The 22,404-nt window shown below is 35.3% G+C and overlaps 2 protein-coding genes across 2 annotated transcripts in view; one reads left to right on the forward strand and one right to left on the reverse strand.

Moving 5' to 3' along the window:
* Positions 1-22,404, reverse strand: part of LOC127866056 (uncharacterized) — a 212,595-nt gene that overhangs the window by 158,307 nt on the left and 31,884 nt on the right. The gene's annotated exons all lie outside the window — the stretch shown is intronic.
* LOC127864779 (uncharacterized) overlaps positions 1-22,404 on the forward strand; it is a 236,872-nt gene that overhangs the window by 125,117 nt on the left and 89,351 nt on the right. The window lies entirely within an intron of this gene.

The raw sequence follows: 22,404 nt of genomic DNA on the forward strand, positions 1-22,404 counted from the left end.
CATTAGTTAGTTTTAGTTTCAAAATAAATGTCAACTGTTTAACCTCTAAAAGAAAGGCCATGATTTAGTAAATCACAACTGGCGAATAAATACAGATTTTCAACGCCATTCGACTGATACTATTTCAATAAGGTATGGCATTGCTCTAAGGCTCCTCAATGTTTGTGGGTTTAGTTTGTTTGTTTTCTTATAACACGCAAACACGTACGAACTATAAGGCCAATTTAACCGCCGTAGTTTATAATTCAGTGATTTCAAGTGCAGCAGAATCCTGCATTTTGATGTAAGCAAGTTGCAATTTGCTCGTTTTTTTACTCCTGAAAAAAATAGCCTTGTATCATTTTGACACATTTGTTTTCCACAATCCATCTTGAAAATGAACCAAAAATTATCATTTATGGAAAATTGGAAATAATAAAGCTTTTGTGAAAATGTTTTATTCGTCGTTATGATAAATAAGCTATTACAAAACCTTAAGCATGCATTTAGAAACATTTCAAGTTAATTCAGTATTTTAACCATTATCATTTTATTTTATAATAATATAACTTAATCTGTATACTGTGTCTGTATGTTGCGATTAAAGCGACCTAGCGGGCGCGGAAAAGTATTTTGTTTTAAGGGCGCTGTTCAAACATGAGCAAGATTTGCACTGAAATCGTTCTATGTGCTTGCTTTGCAAAGTGCACTTTCCAGGAAATAACCCTCAATTTTACGATATTTAATTGTAATCTAACAGCGTCTTTGGATAGTACAGCAATACCTATCCGAATGAATGTTTTAATCATAATGGCTAGTCGCATTAGTAAACCCAACATTTCTGCTTCAGTGTGCAAGTGATTAATCAATTAACATAAGCCTATCTTCGTAAGAATTGAGGTTACCGCATTATTGTAGTTATACAGATTATGTTATCTTAATCGACTTAATTTGTTAAACTATTTTATAACGGAAGCCGATTGCGTTGCTTGAAAATAAAATTAACCAGATCAATAAAACTTTTAATTTCTTTCTTTGATTTGAACCTAAGCCTGATACCGATGGACTCTTTGGCATTGCCACACACGCATTTGCTTTATAGCAAGTTGCTTTACATGTAAAAAAATACCATAAAAGTTCGTTGACAGTTTGTTATCCATTTAAATAGAATTTTGATTACATATTTGAAAGGAAACAACTGATCCGTATTTATTTTTTCGAATTTGTGTTGTTTGACCACGTGCTCACAAGTTCAGAAACTGACTATATATACCGGTACATACGACACATTCTCGACATGGAGCCCTGTCTAGAATGTGTTAGAGTGCAGTTTCTATAGCGAAACAAAAGGATAAATTTCACAGGAAACTCGTCGATGAGTATTGACTTCCAACAGCAGTATACGACTCTAAACAATGTCGTCACTTTTCTTTATATGCCACTGGTAACTTCGTCAATATTTGGAAACGGGCTAATTCTCGCGGTGGTTCCAAGGAACCAAATCACTACAACGAGTGTGTTATTCGGAATACTGGCAGCCATAGATTTGTTTGTGACTATTCTTGCGCCACTATTCAGAGTCGTGTCTTGGTTAGTTTTCAACAGAGTTGGGCGTTTCTCAACGTCTGCTTTTTCTTTCGTTTTTGATGAGTATATTTTTCAGACTTCAGTAAGTGGGTCGACGTGGATGTGTTGATGTGTTGTCATAACAACAGAGCGACTTTTGAGTATAACGATTCTGTTGAAAGTAAAACAGGTGCTCACGGTGCGTAGGGTGGTACTTGCGGAAATCATCACTTTTTTCTTTGTTGCAGTGATTCAATTTCTGCGACATTGTGTCGCAGTCAAAGCTGAAAAGTTTCAAGGCGAGTGGTACTTATTCAAGAAAAGCGATGTGTGGGCGCACATTTTTTTGATTTCGGACTGGATATTCTTTTTAGGAATTCCATTTTGTATCCTTATATCGGCTAGTTTGGTTATATGGATCAAACTGCAGACATCATTTGGTTCGAAATACTCGTAAACAAGTAGATTACGCTCGGTGGCTATAAATCTACTTATGGCTTACGTTACATTTCTTCTAACAAATGTTACTTTTAAATTAATCAATTTCTTATTTGTGAAAAATACATGGTCTTTAAACGCGATTCAAATCCACACTATTAGATACGCTTCTGGTTATTTAATGTATCTGAGCCACGCCATACACTTTTACGTGTACGTTCTCAGTAGACAGAAGTTTGGAGATGACTTGAAATCACTGTTCTTGAGCATGAAACTATGCCGGCCAAAACGAAATATCTTTCAACAGCGTCGGTGACATATACAATGCATATTGTGTTAGTACTTGTTGTCTCTGGTTGTCAGCGTATGTGCCATGTGGATTTTGTACTTTCGTCTTTCGTATTACTTTCGTGTGCATATGTGTGTCATGTTCTAAAATAGTTGGTCACAAAAGCTATGACATATTTTTATCAACGTGTGTAAATTTTCCATAAAAAGTAACATTATAATTATATTACACAAATATATGTTTCAACTGTTTGTTTGTGAAAACTTTTACTTTTCACACACAAAAATGACACGTTCATGACGAAATCGATGTTCAAAGTATGATGAACACGAGTCATAATTAAGATTGTTTCGGTACATGTTGAGATAGTTAACATATTTCTGGTTCCAGTATAATTCAGTAGCATGTATATTTTAGAGATTATGTGATGTTAAAAATTAAGTTTTAAAAGTCAGATAGTAAAATGACCCACCTCTGCCCCTGTTCACTACGATTATGTGTCGTCATTTTTAAAAGTGGTTGTTAAAATTATTTAATGAACTTGAACTTGCATTTGAAACTGGTATATGTATGAACAATTTTGTATGTAAAAAAGCAGAGGAAATACAGAGAGTTTCTTATATGCGTGAACTGATTGTCACGTAATCGTTCATAGTTCATAGACGACACATAGTTACTAACAATGTTCATTACTCTTAAATTACCGGTATGTAACCTATCATTCGATATCTCGTCATGCGCGAATTGCCAAGATGACGAGTTTTGCATTAACTCCCATTTTCTCGTGCCGCGCATGGGACAAGTCGGTCCCTCTCTATTTATGTTAATTTCTCTGCATAATACAGGATAAAATATTCAACAACACCATGTATCAGTTTCTAGTCCAATTTAATGTCTAACATACTTAATATTTTCGGTTATACAAATACAGTCTGATAGCTACATGATCGTATCTTTCTCGATCCGTACACCTCCAAGTCTAAACGCTAACTCTCTTGTTTCCCTCTAACATCTGCCCCGTGAAACTCAGTTATGAATCCCATTGGTCAGTGTTCTATGCGATCAGCGTTTTGATACAAATAATAAATAATGCAAATACAGCCTAAGGCTTGTTCGTTCCCCTTTTGTTGTTAAACATACACCAGATCTAAATATTTAATCGTTTGACCGTCATGCATACTCGCCACTGATATACTTGTCAATATTTCGTATATAAAGAAAACCGAAATATTTCACCCAATTTCTCATCATTATTTGACATGATAAAGAAATCCTAAATATCTTTAAGCTTAGAATCAAAGCGCTGATATCTCAAGAAAATCGGAATTGAGTAACACTGAACGATAGTATATATGTAGTGCTGGTAAATGTTTTGCGAGTCAAAAATAAAATGTAAAATATCATTCGATAGTGAAGCTTATTTGACGATAGTGAACCTTATGATGATTTACATTATTTAAATTGTACCGATTGTCGCTAGCATAGTCGTCGACTTAATTCGTTGTTGTCAATAATAATGGTATTGCAACCATTGTCGCTAGCATAGTCGTCGACGTAATTCGTTGTTGTCACTAATATTGGTACTGTAACCATTATCGCTACTATAGTTGTCGACGTAATTCGTTGTTAGCACTAAAATTGGTATTGTTATAATTGTCGCTAGCATAGTCGTCGACCTAATTCGTTGTTGTCACTAATATTGAATTGTAACCATTGTCAATAGCAAAGTCGTCGACGTAATTAGTTGTTGTCACGAATATTGGGGTTGTTGAATTTGACTTTATTAATCTATAATCTTATCTGAACTACTAGCGTATTGTACGCTTTTAATCTGTATTACATTGCGTTATAGTTACACTCCTTTTGGGTGGTAAAATAAAATGCCAACTTATAGACGCACCGTAAAAAACCTAATGTTTTTTTAAAGATTCAGCCATTTTGATCTTATTTACAACTGACTTTATGTACAATTTTGAAATATTCGTTATGAAAATGAAGTGGTGGGTAGTGTTATATCTAGAAATACGCTTTGTTGAACATAAATATTATGTGTGAGCTTTGTTTTAAAAAGTTAATATATAATACGTCATGATATTGTTTGATCTTCATTTTTCCACGACCCACGACCTAATTTCTTTAGACAAAGATAAAAAAGCAGTTTCGGGAATTCAAAAAAGACAGTAAAATGCATGTCATTAAAAGCGCGCTCCATCAGATTTCAGACAAATTGCCTCAAATGCATCGCAGTAAAACGACATTAATTTTACAACGTTATATTTTCGCTCTTACATATTTGTTTTGTTTTTGTTCTGTTGGACATTTTTCAGCATTTATTATCAGAATATATTTTCTATGTAAAACAAAAACCTATTGCCTATAAACCTTTATATGACTTAATTATTGACCTAATATGTATCAATGAAGCTTACGCCATTGTGAATTGTTTTCGGAAACGCATGTGTATGTTTTTTGAGGAAAAAGGGCAGAGTAAATGAAAAATTTCTGACATAAGACAGAAGAATTTTGTTAAATTATGGTAGAATCGAAGTCAATCCCGGCTACGTGTTGGTTATTGCGATCACAATCAACGGTTTGTCATTCCGATTCTTGCTATCACACAACTGAGCCTATCGCCCTCGTGATTCAATTTAATTAGCATCTAAACTCCAAACCATCGCTACTAGTTACATAACCAACACATAGCCGTAAATTACTTACTTCAATCATATTGTAGTTTCGGAATGAAATGCATATACACATTCCTTATATTAATAAAAATACAAATTTTACATCGAATTCATTCATTTGAGAAAGGGTAGGACCTAAAATTCTTTATAAAAAGTGGTCTTTCTCTGTGTGATTATTTACATGTGTCTGGCGATGACAAGCTTGTGAACAGGTCAACATAAACGAGACAAGTAATTTGCATGAGTAACAACTGAAAGAAGAAAACAAGACATGTGTTTGTAACACACAATGCTCCCTACTGTGCTTTGAATTCGCACATCAGCTATTTGACAGAAAGTTATGTCCATAACTTCGCAAACATTCAATGGGCGGACCGGAAAACGGAAAATATCGAAGTCGAAGGTCATAAACTCACACTTCATCTGTAAGTCATGTGGGTAGACACACACACCAAACATTAAAATTTCTAAAGCGTTTCGTACAAACCCCCCGGAAAACAGTTATGATAGAGAAAATGTTGAAGTCCATCGCTCATAACGTCGCCAAACATAAATGGACCGGAACAAAACGCACGCTTCATCTGTAAGCCATAAAGGTAGACGCACAATCCAAAAAAAACATTTAAATATCTGAAAACGTTTCGTAAAAAAAACTCTGGACAATGTCGAAGTCAAAGGCTCATCACATTGCAAAAAATTAATGGACAGAAGCAAAACTCACACTACATCTTGAGGTCATGTAGGTAGACTAACATACTAAAAATAAGCTCAATATGATATCTGAACGCGTTGTGTAAAAAACCTTGCAAAACGGTATGACTTTATGGCAGCAAAAAGAGTTGTACGATAGGCGGTAGACAGCGATCAAGTAAAAATATAAATGATTAACCGATTCGGCTATTCCACATATGCACAAAAGCGAATGTTCCAAAGATGTGCTTTAAAATTGCTACAGTTATTTTTTATTCTAGCGTGTTATGTCGTTTTTTTCCTGTCTCCAATGAAAATGCACAATGAGTTTAACGAATCAATAAGATTAATTGTTTTTAAGCGGTTTTAAATTGTTAAAGAAAATCGCACATTTTAATATCGAGATCTTATTTTATTATCTTTAATTTTTATATCGAAATACTAGTATAAACGTGATAAGCAAAATACTATGGATAATTTTAATACTAGTGCAGATGTAAATGTCTCCAGTGGCTCGGTCTGAACAGGATTTTGAACATGGGGCAAAGTTTCACATCCCCGGGAACACGCCTTGTTTAAGGTAATTGTAGTTTCTGAAATACAAAAATTTCCTTTTTTGTATATTGCATTTCAATTCGTTGTAAATTTCAAAATGATCTTATATCGGGTCAGCTAAAGAGCATAGTGTCGGAGCCATCGGGCTCAGATTTTGTTCGGTAGAGCTTTCATTTCTCACGACGCCTCTTCAATATTATTAAAATGTTCTTCAATCGCAATTATAGACCGAATATCGATGATGTTTACGAAAAGTAATAAATGGACCTATACCGGACTAAAAACGCCACTAATTCATCCGGACAAATAACGCTTATCCGTTTAATCCACTAATCGTAGTTTTATTCGATAATAATAACTATATTTTGATAGAGTTTGTGATTTTGGAAGGATTTTAAACATCTTTAATCATTCAGCTATGTTAACCAGCGAATACATGATTTTTTACAAAAGAATAACCCCGAGTCTTTAAGCTGAGACATTATACTAAAAACGTATACAAATTAAAAAGGCCTGGTTTATGAGGACCAAGATAGATAAATTTACTGAATTGGACATGAATCTCGCCGCAGGTACATTGTGAGTTTCGTGCTGCAGTTCCAGTGGCATCAAGCGCTCTGTAAGGTCATTTTCAACACGCGCCCTCTCCACCGCTGCGACAAAAACAAGATCGCGGGCGATAGATTCAAGTGCGTATTGCTTTCTGAACTTAATATGCTGGTATGATATGTCAATTGCTTCTGGAGAAAACACGCCTCCTTGGGGGAATTTATCGTGTCAATAGATCAGTTGAGATAGATTTTTGATACGTAATATGTTCTGTTGCGATCATTGGCTTACGAGCCATAAATCCATACTTATTTAGAGCGTACTCGTACTCGAAAGATTTAATGAGTGATATGAATAAAACGCCCCTACATGTTCAGACAGATGTTTCATATGGGGTCCTCTGAACAGTGGGGTGAGGCGTTGTTTAAACTGACAAGGGGGACGTTTGGAGAGACCAGGAAGCTCAGTGCAGCCCCTCTTCTTGCTTATGTTAAGCCGCTACAGGTATGCATGCCATGCCCGAGAACCACTTGACTATAAATGCGGAAAGTGAACTAGAAAGCACGACGATTACTGGCAGTGATTTTGAAATTTTCGACATTTAATTGGCTGTTCAGTGTATGGATTGGTATGCAAAACCGACTTAATAAATATTCTTAGATCATGAGCAGTCTCAAACGCAATAAATAATGATAAAAAGAATATGTATTTGGCAAAGATGTTCATTATCCCCACGCTTTTAAATGCGTATGGATATTGTTTTGATCTCCGCTGTCTGTCTTGGCCACTATCTCCTCCTAAAGTATTAGAACTATAACCTTGAAACTTACTCACATGGTAGCTATGAGCATATGTGCGACGGTGCCCTATTTGGAATTTTGATCTGACACCTGGGGCAAAAGTTATTAGGGTAAAATGAGGGCATTTTCACCCATTTTACTAACAACATGCGACGCACATGATAATAACTTTTGACCCAGGGGTAAGATCAAAATTCCAAATAGTGCACCGACGCACATATGCGCATAGCTACCATGTGTTTTCATTGGTTTCCGGTTCCGGTTGCATGAGGGCGAAAAAATATTTTTCCTTAAACAGTTTTAATATGTAAACAATCAAAACATGTAAACGAAACGAATGCGGGTCAAGAAGTCTAAAGGTTGTAAGTATATGCAAATCACTGGTGTAAATGTGACAGAGAAAGGGGTGCACTGGTCTATAAATTTGATGTGACTTTGAAAGTGTCCTGTGTCACCTCTACCCCACGCACTGTTTATGTGATACACCAATGCCGAGTAGACAAACTCGGAAGAAATTCGCGAAAAGCGCCACAGATCATCACCCGGACAAAAGGTACTGCATCAATCCTTCCTCAAAAGATATAAACAAAATAGTGAGTTTGATCAGACAGTGAACGATACTTTAGTGCCGACTCTTATTCTGAAAATCCGATGGCGGCAAGCTTGTTGACAGAAGAAGAAATGTCCTCTACAAAATTCAACAAATCTGATCTTGAAGAGGTTGCATCACATTTGGTTGAATAGTATAAAATACAACTTTATTCAGATATTGCCAGTGAAATAAAACGTGCGATCTGTGAAGAAGTGGTTGAGCTTCGGGCAGAAGTGCAAGCTCTGCGAGATGAGAACACTCACTTAAGAAAATGCATCAAAGCAACCAACCCTGCATGTGATGACCTCGGACAATATGGTCGCCAAATGATGCTCGAGATCTCGGGTCTTCCAGATGACACTGGTGATTCCAACGAAAACGTTGAACAAAAATTGCTCGACAAGGCCAGGGAACTCAAGTTGCAGCTTAACTCTTGTGACATCGACAGAATCCACCGCCTGGGATCGAAACGTTCAGGCACAAACAGGCGTGTCATTGTCAAATTTACAAATTCCAAAGCCAGGCAGCGGGTTTTCAACGCCCGGAAGTCCTTTGGAAAAGGTCTGTTTATACAAGACTCTCTTACACCGTTCCGCTCGCAGCTGTCCTTCGAAGCCCGTGCACTTAAGCGCGACCACAAACTTACATCGACCTGAGTTGCTGGTGGTAACATCTACGGGTTAATGGGGCTGAACGGCCATGAACGGAAAGTCCAGATCAAAGACCTCGATGTCATTGACGCCATCCGCAATGGTGTTGAACCGTCGTATCCTCCCCCGGCTCTTCCATAAACTATCATATACCCTCTTCTGGGTACCAAACGTGTAAGCTTATGACGAACTCATTTTTTACTTCAAAATGTTAACATCACTACCCGATCGTGCTACTTCTTAACCTTGTACACAGTTTATAACTGAAATACATCGTCCTGGTTTTATTTAGACCACATATTTCCATTAGTAAATAGCAATTTTTTCCTATAATTAACTACTTTAACACTTTTGAAGTTTAGTATTTATGTATTTTATGCAATCTACTACAGTTTCTATCTAAACACGACAAGTCATGTAAGCGCTTTAAATTTCCGTCATCATGCAATGTTAAGTACACAAATAATTCAGTTAAAAACGACTTCGATATTTGGCCATTTAAACGGACGACTGCGTGTGTGCGTTAACAATATGAACCAGAGGCTGTGAATAGCATTGTATTTATCAATACTTTTGTGTCCATTCAGTAATATTTGGGGCTTTTGTATTCGTATAGATTTGAAATTTGTCTGCGCGTTGAAATCTGTCGGTCACACGCACCAGGTTTACCTCTATTGCAATCATTGTGTGCTACCTGTAAAACTAGCTGCGCTTACAGTTTTTTTATTCCGAATGTCTATCGAGATACTGTTTGTTTAAACAGTCAGATATCGACGGTTAAAAGTATGTTTGCAATTTCACTGATTGGCTACTAATATCATTGTGATTTGACAATAAAAATAAGCTCCTTCACAAAACGCACGATTCAGAATATAATCAAGTACTTCATGAAAGTTTTCCATCGTTGTTTTTTGCGTATATGAAGTATGTTTTTAAGATGATCGCCTTTTGATTGTCTTGTCAGTAAGCACTGATTAAAAATGTACAATTGTATTTATTGTACTTTTTTTGTATATTTTTCATTTTTCGTCTTTTCTTTTTGTTTTGCTAGGCAAACTAGCTTTAATTGTATTTTCTTGTATAATGCTTAATGTACCACATTGCTCCACTTGTGTTGTTTTCCCACACTTGGTCTCTTGCTCTGATTTAAAGGTCCCCATTATGTTGATAATTTTACTTAGTGTGTATCTTTACTCACATAGATGATTGACATAACGCAATATCGATCAGCAATTGGGGGCTTTTATATATTATGAAGCGATATCTCACAACTTACATCAAACATTTGCATCCATGGAAATACTTGTATCGTAACATAATATCATCTATTTTCAGTGTTACGCCAAAGAGTTTGCATCTATTCATATGGCGTTATATGTATACCATGACCGCATGGTTTCACTTGATATACGTGCTAAAAGAACTACAAAATGTATACAGTCAGCACCGTCCTTTTACATTGGCATATTTTACTTCAATTACTTTACAATTTCGTGTGGACGACCTTGCATGTACTCTATCCATCATTAAGTGCACACTATTGTTGTTATTGTTACTGTCGGGTGACATCGAACTCAATCCTGGGCCATCTCATGTAACCCGTCAAGAATGCAGCCTGTCAATATTCCATCAAAACATAAGAAGTATTCGAAACAAGTTTGAACATATTCGGGACAATTTCTTAGATTTCTGACATAATATGCTTTACAGAAACGAAACTGTCAGGTGACATCATTATCGAAAGTCTGTCATTAGAAGGTCATGATTGTACTTTTCGAAAAGAAAATACTAATCATTCAGGGGGTTTATTAACGTATGCTACGTCATTATTTCGACCCACACGATAACTTAACCTTGAAATAATCCTACCAGAATCTATATGGATACAAATTTTCGACCACTCCCAGTCCTTTTTAATTTGTAATGTGTATCGTTCTCCTAATACTGCTTCTGAATTTTGGGATCAATTTGAAACATGACTTGATCAAGCATATGACCTTTGTAACAATATCATTATTGTTGTCGATATTAACGAAAACCAATTAAATCCCTCCAACCACAAATTTAAAGATAGTCTTTATTTAAATAACTTATTAAACGTAATTAACGAACCAACCAGAGTGACCGAATTCACTAGTACACTAATAGACCCCATTGCTATAACAAACACATTGCAGCATCTACATTCAGGAATTTTTGAAACTGATAAATCAATTAGTGATCATTTTGGTACATACATATATATTAATATTAATATATTACCAAAAATGCTCCTTAAAAAAGAAAAATATGGCGCTACCAGCATGCGAATTTTAGAGAGCTTAATGCTACAATAACGTCCTACAATTGGTCCTTTTTACACACAGATGATCTAAACCAAATTGTACTCAGATTTCTAAAGTATTTGTTAAATTAGCTTCCCAGTTTATTCCGTCTTCCGATGTCACTATTCGACCAAATGACCGTCCTTGGTATAACTCATCAATACGTAAGACATCCCGCCATAGAGACAGACAAAAGCGCGTTGCTATCAAATCTGGTAAAGTTTCTGATTGGTCAGCATATAAACGCCTACGAAACAAAGTCAATAATATGAAAACACATGCTAAAGAATGCTTCTTTAATTCTCTTACAATTGGGCTTGCCGTTTGTAGAAAATCTAATCCACGCCAATATTGGAAAACGGTAAAAATGTTAGTTAAAGAAAATGCAAACAGTTTTAATAGTATCCCTCCGCTGGTGAACCCAGTCGAACCGTATTCGGTAACTGACATTGAAAAAGCCAATACATTAAAGCCACACACCTTGATATGAAAAACGTGGCAAAGTAAATTCAAGTATAAATAAGAAATATATTTTATCTATGCCAATTAGTATATATCTGGTGTTTACAAGGTAGAAATCCGTCTCTTTTGCCATTTAAAACTTAAAAATAATCGCGTTTGTCAAAATGGACGTATACGTCTCGAAATCCTACTTTCGGTTTTGAAAGCTTTACCGTTTGAAAAATAATAAATTTCTTGCTAACTAGGCTATAAATTTAATTTAATCTATCTCAATTAGAATATATCTGGTGGTTACAAGTTAGAAATCCGTTTTTTTGCGCTTTAAAACTTAAAAATAATCGCGTTTGTCGAAATGGACGTATAAGTATAGAAATCCTACTTTCGGTTTTAAAATAACAAATAAAAATAAATTACTTGCTTAATAGGCTAAAGATTTAATTACAATTTTGCACACTTTCAAATTGCATCTATATGAATTGATTAATATGTACTTAATGTCAAGGTGTGTGGCTTTAAACAATTATTTTGTATCCATATCTACAATTGATGAACGCGATCATGACGTACCACAATTACACCGAAAAACACGTAACACATTTGACGACATTTTTATTTCTAAACAAGACATAATCGATGTTCTATGCAACTTAGACATTAAACAAGCTAATGGTCCTGGTGGTATTAGTCATAAACTATTAAAAGAAACACCTTAATCAATCAGTAAGCCACTATCAATTATTTTTAACAGTTCGATATATGAAAATTTATTTCCTTCCGATTGGAAAGAAGCAAACGTTATGCCCTCTTTAAAAAAGGTGAAAAGTCCATTCCTTCGAATTACCGACCTATTTCCCTTATAAGCTGTGTTGGAAAAGTATTCGAAAGGGTTGTTTTCAAATACCTCTACAACTACCTACACACAAATCAACTTATATACAAGAATCAGTCAGGTTTTTTACCAGGCCATTCTACTGTTTACCAAATAATTGATATGTATAACAAAATATGTAAATCGTTTGATGAAAAACAATCAACCTATATCGTTTATTACGACATAAGGAAAGCCTTCGACAGGTTTTGGCACAAAGGTCTTATACATTAACTGAAAGAACTTGGGTTTTCAGGAAATATTATTGCGTGGATATCCAGCTACTTGTCTAATAGATCTCAGAAAGTTTTTATCGGCTCGTCGTTTTCCCGATCATTAAATATCAATGCAGGCGTTCCATAAGGTTCTGTATTAGGGCCTCTTCTTTTTTTAATTTATGTAAATGATATATCTGAATCACCTCTTAGCATAAGTCGCCTTTTTGCTGACGACTCTTCACCATCTGTTTCCTCAAATGATACAGCTATTATTGAGAGTGTTTTAAATCATGACCTAGACTGTATAAACCAATGGGCAAAGAAATGGCTCGTCGAGTTTAATCCCTTGAGAACGGATGTAATGTTTTTCAGTCTCTTGAAAAGTCAAAACCGTCCAAATTTAACTTTCGACCAAACCCATTTATCATTTGTAAAAGACCATAAACAACTCGGTATTACGCTTAGTGAAGACAGTTCTTGGCACAAACATATTGACAATATTACAAAATCAGCTTCCCAAATACTTGAATCCATGAGAAGGCTTAAATACAAACTTTAGCGGGAAACACTCAATCAAATATACGTCTCATATCTTAGACCTTTGATAGAGTATGCGTCCATTGTCTGGGACAACTGCGCAAAATACGAAAAAGAACTGTTAGACAAAATTCTCTCTCTCTCTCTCTCTCTCTCTCTCTCTCTCTATATAGATATATCTCTCTCGCTCATATATATAATATATATCAGTATATAATCTCTATATATATTATCTTATATATATATCATATCGCTCGATCGTCTAGCTATCTATCTCTCTCTCGCTCTATCTCTCTTTCTCTCCCTCTATCTCATCTCTCTCTCTTCCTCTCCTCTCTCTATCTCTCTCTCTCTCTCTCTCTCTCTCTCTCTCTCTCTTCTCTTCTCTGACCTCTCTGTCTCTCTCTGTCTCTATGTATATCTATGTCTATGTCTCTCTCTCTCTATCTATCTGTCTCTCTCGCTCTCTCTCTCTCTTGTCATTCTCTCTCTGTCTCTGTCTCTCTCTCTCCATTTTCTCTCTCTCTCTCTCTCTCTCTCTCTCTCTCTACTCTCTCTCTCTCTCTCTCTCTCTCTCTCTCCCCCTCTCTGTTCTCTCTCTCTGTCTCTCTCTCTGTGTCTCTCTCTCTCTCTGTCTCTGTCTCTGTCTCTCTCTCATGTTGTTTATTGAGTCATCGACAATAAAATTGGACACTAATAAGATTATGTTTCTGTCTTCTTGATGTTTAATATATAATATATATATACTATATATATATATATATCTATAATATCTATATATATATTAATATATTATATATATATATATATATATATATATATATATAGTAGATTAATATATACGTTAAAGAAAACAATTATTTAAAACACACAGTATAAGCCTTTACATGTAAAGGACAAAAACAACAACAGCATTTATTCACACATATTCTTTAATCAATAAATCTTAGGCGCATATCAATTGTTAATTTAACTTTATCCCATTTACAACGACCACTTTACGATGATTGATTCCAAAACACTAGACTTAACACTAACTCTTATGTTTTGTTCACACTGTATTAAACACACAACTGCAACTTTCAGCATTTCGAGTATTGTATAATAAACTAAAGTAGTATACTTTACTCGTGATGTCGAAAAATTGGTCGAATATGCCAACAGGATGATAGCGGTGAAAGAAGAAATATTTGAAAATAATGACGCGAATATTGTTACCCCCCTTTTTGACGATGCGAACAGCATCGTCCAAGGTATCATATACCATAATTTTTTTTTCACAATGGCGACCTATGTAAAAGACTTAGCCAGTCCGATTGAGATAACTCGATTTTTCAGTTATTTCCCTTTTGCATTCGCCACTGCGTAGGAGTTTGCTCGTCATTGATAACATTCTCCTAGCAGAGTTGTCGTTCGTGTTTCAACATTCAACAATGGCCGCCACCATGAGAGTCTCGATTCAAAACTTTCTTACTGCATAAATTGGCTTGTTTCGCTATTTAGAAGCTGTCATTTAGGATATATGAATGATTTATTCACTAAATCTCCGCTTATGACAACAATAGTTGGAATTCGAAGGATATATACTCGATGTGAATGAAGGACTTTCTGGATAACAGCTTGACACGGCAAAACTGGCATACTGGTATTTTTAGTTATCAATATAAGTCACATTGTGCTTTATAAATTGTATTCGAGTATTTTGCGACTTATTGAATGACTATGATACCCGATATCAACATATCATCGGGGATTTGCAGATCACCAAGCTGTCCTGAAATTCAACATTAATTTCAAACTCTTTACTGGTTTGTATACTCTTTCTTAGTGTAAGTACTTTTTATCATTTTAATGTTAAATGAACTGTGTCACGGTAAAAGAGACATTAAGGCGATTGTGGCCAGTTTGGATCTAGATCAGCCTGCAGTTGCTTGAAAGCTGTTTGCTTAAAAGCGTTTTTCTGACAATAACAAATAATTTAATTGGATACTGATTTGACTGCGCTTTTCCTGTGACCTGGCTCAAATAATAGAATTGTCATTAATCAAATTATTTATTTCGAACATTAATCTTTTTTTTTCTTATCCCTGGGGATCAATGACTCCAGCACTTTCCTGTTGAGAATTGAATACTGCTAAAGGCGATGCTAGGGGGCGTGAGAGATGTTGCACCTTCCAGTATCGCTCGATTGTTCATTGTCGGCTCGGGTACTACGTACATGTACCCCGGGTACTCTTAAGTATACTTACATGTATCCCGGGTACGGTAAATATACTAAAATGTACCCGGGAAATTTAACCCTAAATCAGTCGTTGTCGACTATTTTTTTGTTATAATTATATATACACATCAGGGCTTAACACTAACTTTTTTTCAGCTAGCCTGTTCGGGCTAGTAAATGCAGAACCTACTAGCCCTGACCAATCTTTCATGTGCCCTGACCCAAGTATTATAAAAACCTTTATATTTATCATTCAACTTGTATTTTCTTGTGCTTGGAGATGCACAATTATGATTAAAGCATTCTTATTAGCTTGCCTTACTCATGCTATTGAATCCAATATTAATCTATTTAAGACATCTATTTGTAATCTTCACGCCATTTCTGGAGAAATTTTCTTGTTTTTTATTTCCTCATACTTTCCTTACTTTCCTTCTTCCCTTTTCTTTTCGTATCCGAGGAACCCCCATCCCCACCCGTAAAGCCAAACTTAAACAACGACATGAACGTTAACACCTTTTTTACATAGATTGCCGGGTTACCGTCTTACAAGAAATGGTAAGTGAATCTTAGCAAAATGACGTGTTACGGTAGTTGTAACAATTGTACAGGGTTAACTCTCTACTAAAAGCCGGGATCGACCATTAATATTAGTTTTGCTAATTGAATTGCGTAAAAAATATTGTCAAAACACTTTTAATCTAAATAAAGTCTCTATCTTCCTCTAAATGGATTTATTAATCGTCTAAAGGATGGAATAACTTTTCCATAATGACAACAAATTAAACTTATTTAAAATTGATAAATAACTATTAATTTTAAAGTTACTTTGTGTTAATGTCGAGTTTTATACCTTCATCATTCCGGACGATCCTGGGCGATCCCGGCTTTTAGTTTCAAACGTATTTTTATTGAGAAAACACGTCACCTCGAGGAAACCAATCAAAAACCGTGTCTAGCGGCATTCCGTTTAAAAATAGGTACTGACGTGTTTTACCAGGAAAACCGCCGGGGATTTTCTGAATTGTCGGCCTCTTTTTGATTGCAATCAAGGGGTTCCGAATCTATTTCGAGATACGATCTGTTTGTTGTCTCCGAACTTACTCTGGGATTTAATTGTCATCTGATCGTACTGTATTAAGATTTTTGCATCTTTGAAAAGCTTATTTAAAACGCAGTTTATTGATATAGAACATATAATCCCGCCCAAAAAACACACGACCGGTCGGGCATGTTCCTGGGACATTGGCTGGCCCGGACCAAGGTACAGGCAGTGAGTGTCGTTCGGACGTGCCTTAGTGTTAAGCGCTGCACATTTATGTCAATTTTCTGTGGAATTTCTATCGGAACACATACTCAAAAAGCATGTTGATGCAGTGTTTTTTGAAAAGAAGTGTGTTTAAGATAATCGGTTGCGCGTTTTACGACATCGGATTTAAGGCGCGAATAAAACTCGGGTACAGTCTAATATGGACCGAGTACAATTACATTTATTTACCGTACCTGGGGTACATGTAAGTATACTTAGAGTACCCAGGGTACATGTAAGTATACTTAAGAGTACCCGGGGTACATGTAAGTAGTACCAGAGCCGACAATAACCAATCGAGCTCCATTATCCCTCATGAACCGACTCAAAAAACCGAGTCGGCAATATTTGACTTAATTTTTGGTTTGGTTGCTCTCGAGGGATCGAAAATTTCAGAACCTTCCTAAAAGCCCTACAGGTTTGATCCCCAGAAGCGACATTCAAAACTAGCATACTTTGTTATCTAAAAGGCTGCTAAACCTGATATACAATGATAATGTGAATTTTCTCTCACATGATGTTCATCAGTCATATTATATAAAAACTTACAGCAGTAGAAAACAACTGGACAATAATTAATGAACGCATCTTTCATTTGTCTTTTACACTTTGATTTTGACATGGCCTAGATTTAAATATGTGACTGGACTTTACCAGCACTCTTGTAACAGAGCTAAAGTTTAAATGTACCATTGAAGATCACCTAAATCCAGATTTGCTATTATAGACGTGTGGAAAGTTTTATGGGTGTGACAAGTAAGCAAAATTTGGTCATTACCCAGAGGCCACAACTGATCTATGACTGTATTAAAACAAGAAAAATCAGTGCCTGATTTAGATTTCTTTAGGTAGTTCAATAAAAACCAATTTCATAAGCCTGGTAACAGTTTAACGGTAATGCTACCAATGTGTCACACCAGGGCCTTGAATTTGAAATAAATCTAGGACATGCATGGTCATTTCTTCATGAAATCAGGACACAAAATTGTATTTTAAGTCCTTAATTGACCTGGCTATGGTTCTCAGATTATTATAAGCTCAATCAGTATATTTATATCATTATTTATGCTTTGTGTATTGTAAACATATACACAATCATGCAGTTACATGATAGCAATAAATAATATTAAAGCTACCCATACTATAAAGGTCATTGACAAAGCCTATGGTCAACACGTTGACAGGTTGTCATTTTTGACAGTTCTACTTTCACTTTCATTTTGTGATATCAAACTATTAACAATTATGTGGCTGAGAAAAATATCGCCATTGCTTTTTATGCCCCCGGTAGGGTGGCCTATATCAGTTGAACTGTCAGTCAGTCAGTCAGTCAGTGTGTCAGTCTGTCCGTCCGTCCGAAAACTTTAATGGCCATAACTTGTTTAATATTGAACATAGCAACTTGATATTTGGCAAACATGTGCATCTCATAGAGCTGCACATTTTTAGTTGTGAAAGGTGAAGGTGAAGGTCATCCTTCAAGGTCAAATGTCAAATATAAAGCGTCTGTCTTTCTGTCCAAAAACTTTAACATTGGCCATAACTTTTTCAATATTGGCGTGCATGCGTATCTCATAGAGCTGCACATATTGATTGGTGAAAGGTCAAGGTCATCCTTCAAGGTCAAGGTCAAAGGTCAAATTTTGCAATATTGAAGATAGCAACTCCATATTCGGCATGCATGTGTATGTCATGGAGCTGCACATTTTGAGTGGTGAAAGATCAAGGTCATCCTTCAAGGTCAAAGGTAAAATATATGGCTTCAAAGTTGCGCAGCAGGGGGCATTGTGTTTCACAAACACAGCTCTTTTTAATATATTTTCTGCACATTTCTTAAAAAAACTTACATCCATACACGATTTGCTTCGTTAATTCAATCATCCCTGACAGACTTGTGTACATATTTCGCTTACATTTTGACGCGCGTAGGTAGGACCGCATTACCGCTTCCGAAATGTGTATTCATACTATTGCCTTCGAGGAACTTATCTGATTATTGACGGAAAGGGCCGAAAATGTGCAAGTGTGGGTCAAGTTCCCCACAGGTACTACTTTCCCGTTCCCCCATTTTTTTTCCGTACCTAAAATGTTTCGTACCCAATTTTTTGTTCGTACCCAATTTTTTTTCATCCCCAATTTTTTGTTCGTACCCAAATTTTTTTCGGTCCCAATTTTTTTGTTCCCAAATATTTGTTCGTACCCAAATTTGTTTTCATACCCAAATGTTTTCGCAAAATTTTTGTACCAAATTTTTTTTTCGTATCAACATACACAATTGTGGTGATTGTGGTGATGTAGATAAACTTAACTTGATGCTTTTATATCCATCCTCTCAAAAGCATCGTCACATCAGTACTGTCAGTACTTTGATTAACAATAACACGAAGCGAGGTTCCATTTTCCATATAATTTAACTGTATACGACGCGTTAAAAAACGAATGATTTAACACACAGAGTAATAGCCTTTACTTGTAAAAGACAAAAACAACAATATCATTTATTCAAACGTTTTCTTATCACTAAATATATTGACGCACATCAATTTAACTTTATCCCATTAACAACAACCACTTTACGATGATTGAATCCAAACCACTAGTCTTAACACTTATGTATAGTTCACACTGTTCTTAACCCACAACTGCAACTTTTAGCTTTTCTAGTATTTTATAATAAACTATATTATTATACTTTACTCTCTATGTCGAAACATTGGTCGAAATTGCCAGAATTTTGATTGCGTTGAAAAAAAAAGAAATATTTGAAAAATAATGACGCGAATATTGTTACCCCGCTTTTTAACAATAACACGAAGCGACGCTCCCTTTTCCATATAATTATGATAGCTATTTTAGTAAAAAAAAGAGCTACATTTCAAACTTGGAGAAATGGCGAACGAGGAACAATTAACACGCCATTAACAGGAAAGACGATAAGTGCGAATAAATCATAAAGTTATTATAATGTTTTGAATCTACTCATTTCAAATCAACAAACCTCAATACCACGAATAAATAGACCTACGGCCCCCAAAACATCACACACATGTTTTCCTGTTTTGTTATAATAGTGACATTCAAAGAACGAATGGAAATCGTTCTTAACAATTATTTGGGCAAAGTTGTACATCGTCTCATGTCATGATTCACTTCAAGGATGGTCGCCCTAGTTAAATATTGAGGTAATCGATGAAAACTCTGAATCTTAGAGATCGTCTTTATTGTTAAGTACATGTCAACACTTGTTTTTCAAGTTTTCACGTTGAACGTTTTATATTGCTCGAATTTTTTTTTTAATTATGTAAAATGTATTTGCTGCTTAAAGTTTGTTCTAGATTTACAGAAGCAAACAGACTTAACAGCGTTAAAAAGTGCCATTGAATGACCTACCTTGTGAGTAGATGCACACAGCTATTTGTTTAACATATTCGCTGCACAAGTGAAGCGGCTAACGGGCGTAGCGATATTTTTTTATTATTTCTTAAAAAGAAGGTGGTGGTGGTAAATGGAATGGGTGGCATGATACACATACAACATATTACTGCCTGATCATTTCATACTTTATCATGTTTGGGGCCGAATTGTTGTATTCTAATCCTCGTCTGATATATTACAAAATGGTCAGACAGTAACATATCATTCTATATTTATCGGTCAAATACGGACACAGAATGATGTATAGACATCGCAGAGACGCCTTAAACGACTTTAATCACATTTTCAACGCGACATTGCCGGTATAACACCTTATGGAATATACTGTATTCAACCTTGTGGGATATACCTGTCGCGTGCACGGATTACTTTTTACTTTACCACTGAATGATTTTTCACAAGAAATAAAGTCGAGAAAACTTTAGCTTCAAAATTATACGACCTTCAACCTTTAAATCTAGTCATATGACATAATTTTTCGCCATCCGTATAATGAATCAGCTGATTGATGGCGTTATAAAATGACATACTTATTGCATCATATTCCCAAAAAAGTGTTGACGATTTGTTATAAACGCGACTAATTACACATGTATAATGGACGAACCATCTTTCGAACCTCTTAATTTTTACACGTCAAATATAGTGACCATTAAGATTGAAAATAGTGAAACATATTAATAGGAAATCTATTTGATAAATAACTTGTTTCTACATGGCTGGCAACTTTAATTGTTATGTTTATCCTCTTTTGGTAACATATTTTTTGCAAGTTTCCAGCACCGCAATATCATGTTAAACTTTCAATGCCGCCCAAACAACGAGGACCTGCTTTCGAACCCTTCAGTGTACACCATTAAAAATTAATTCGCCCCATGATTTTACCATGGTCACGTGACTTATTACAGCAGCCGATTTGTGTAAATTGTCAAGACAAGTTGAGAATGAAAATAAGACCATGTTTTTATATAAAAAATAATGAACATCATTACATATGTAAAAAGCATTAAGGAATACAGTACTATGATTTTTATCTGTTTTATGATTATTCTACTTTATTCTACAGGTATTTGACACATTTTCATTGATTTGCCTCTGCGTGCGAGTCGGCATAAACAAATTATTTATACACACAAAACGGTGACGAAGTGTGCACGCATGCGTATGAAATATAAACAAATGAAGGGTTCGAAAAAGGTGAGGTTTGACAAGAGGTACTTTAATAACGATACATGTACTGTATATCGACATATTTGAATTGTCAATTTATCACATTTTCCTTATTTCGTGTAATATAAATTTGTTATAATCCATGCATGTACTTTTGACATTTAAGAATGTACAACAAGCCATACAAATATCGCACAATTCATAAATAATCTGCAATATATGCTTTCACGTGTAAAGTATAAGATGGTAAAAATAAAACCACACTGGAATTTGGAATGTCCCATTTTGTACACGGGTATTATCTACTCATTTATCTGTTGTGTAATGGAATGTTTTCCATTCTTTCTGTATTTGTATATTAAATTATTTTAATGTACAATAAGGGCATTTACCATAGACAAATAAAATATTGTGCAAGTTTAATCATAATTATGTTTGTATGCAGAAATCTGCAAATGCAACCGAGTTTACCAACGGCTATTATTAGATAAACTGCTCCGGTTCATTTTAACAGCAGTAATGAAGAGTACATGACGTAGCGTGTGACGAAAAAGAAAGTTTATTGAGTTCTCATTTCAATATAGTGGTAGGATGGCATAAGGGTCTTTATTTAACCATTCTAAAATAATTATTAAAGACCCTAGATGCAAAATCGTCAATTATTGAGTTAAATGGAATATTAGATGGATTTTTCAAGGATAATTAAAGGTAAGATACTAGTTCGAACTTGTTTTGGTTTTTGTTTGTACTTTTGTCGATCCCTGTTTTCGGGGAAATGATTTTAACATGGGCGCATGATGCGTCGGATCACACACGGCATACCCATAACATTATATAAAAAACACGTTCTGTGCGTCCTTAAATTCGTCGTCCGAAATCGGAAAACGTATTGCCCTGTATATTAAGTCAAATAAAGTGTCAATCGCTGCAATTGTCTGTTTACTCGTTGAAATTGTCAAGGTCGTCGATGGTGTAGGCCTACATGTATGTTGACATCGACATCATTTTGTCAGAAGCAATCTCCGCCATATTGGATTTTGATCAATTTCTTTCGAAAACAAAATG

This window comes from Dreissena polymorpha, chromosome 1 (genome assembly GCF_020536995.1).
Source record: "Dreissena polymorpha isolate Duluth1 chromosome 1, UMN_Dpol_1.0, whole genome shotgun sequence".
In the NCBI taxonomy this organism is placed as follows: Eukaryota; Metazoa; Mollusca; class Bivalvia; order Myida; family Dreissenidae; genus Dreissena; species Dreissena polymorpha.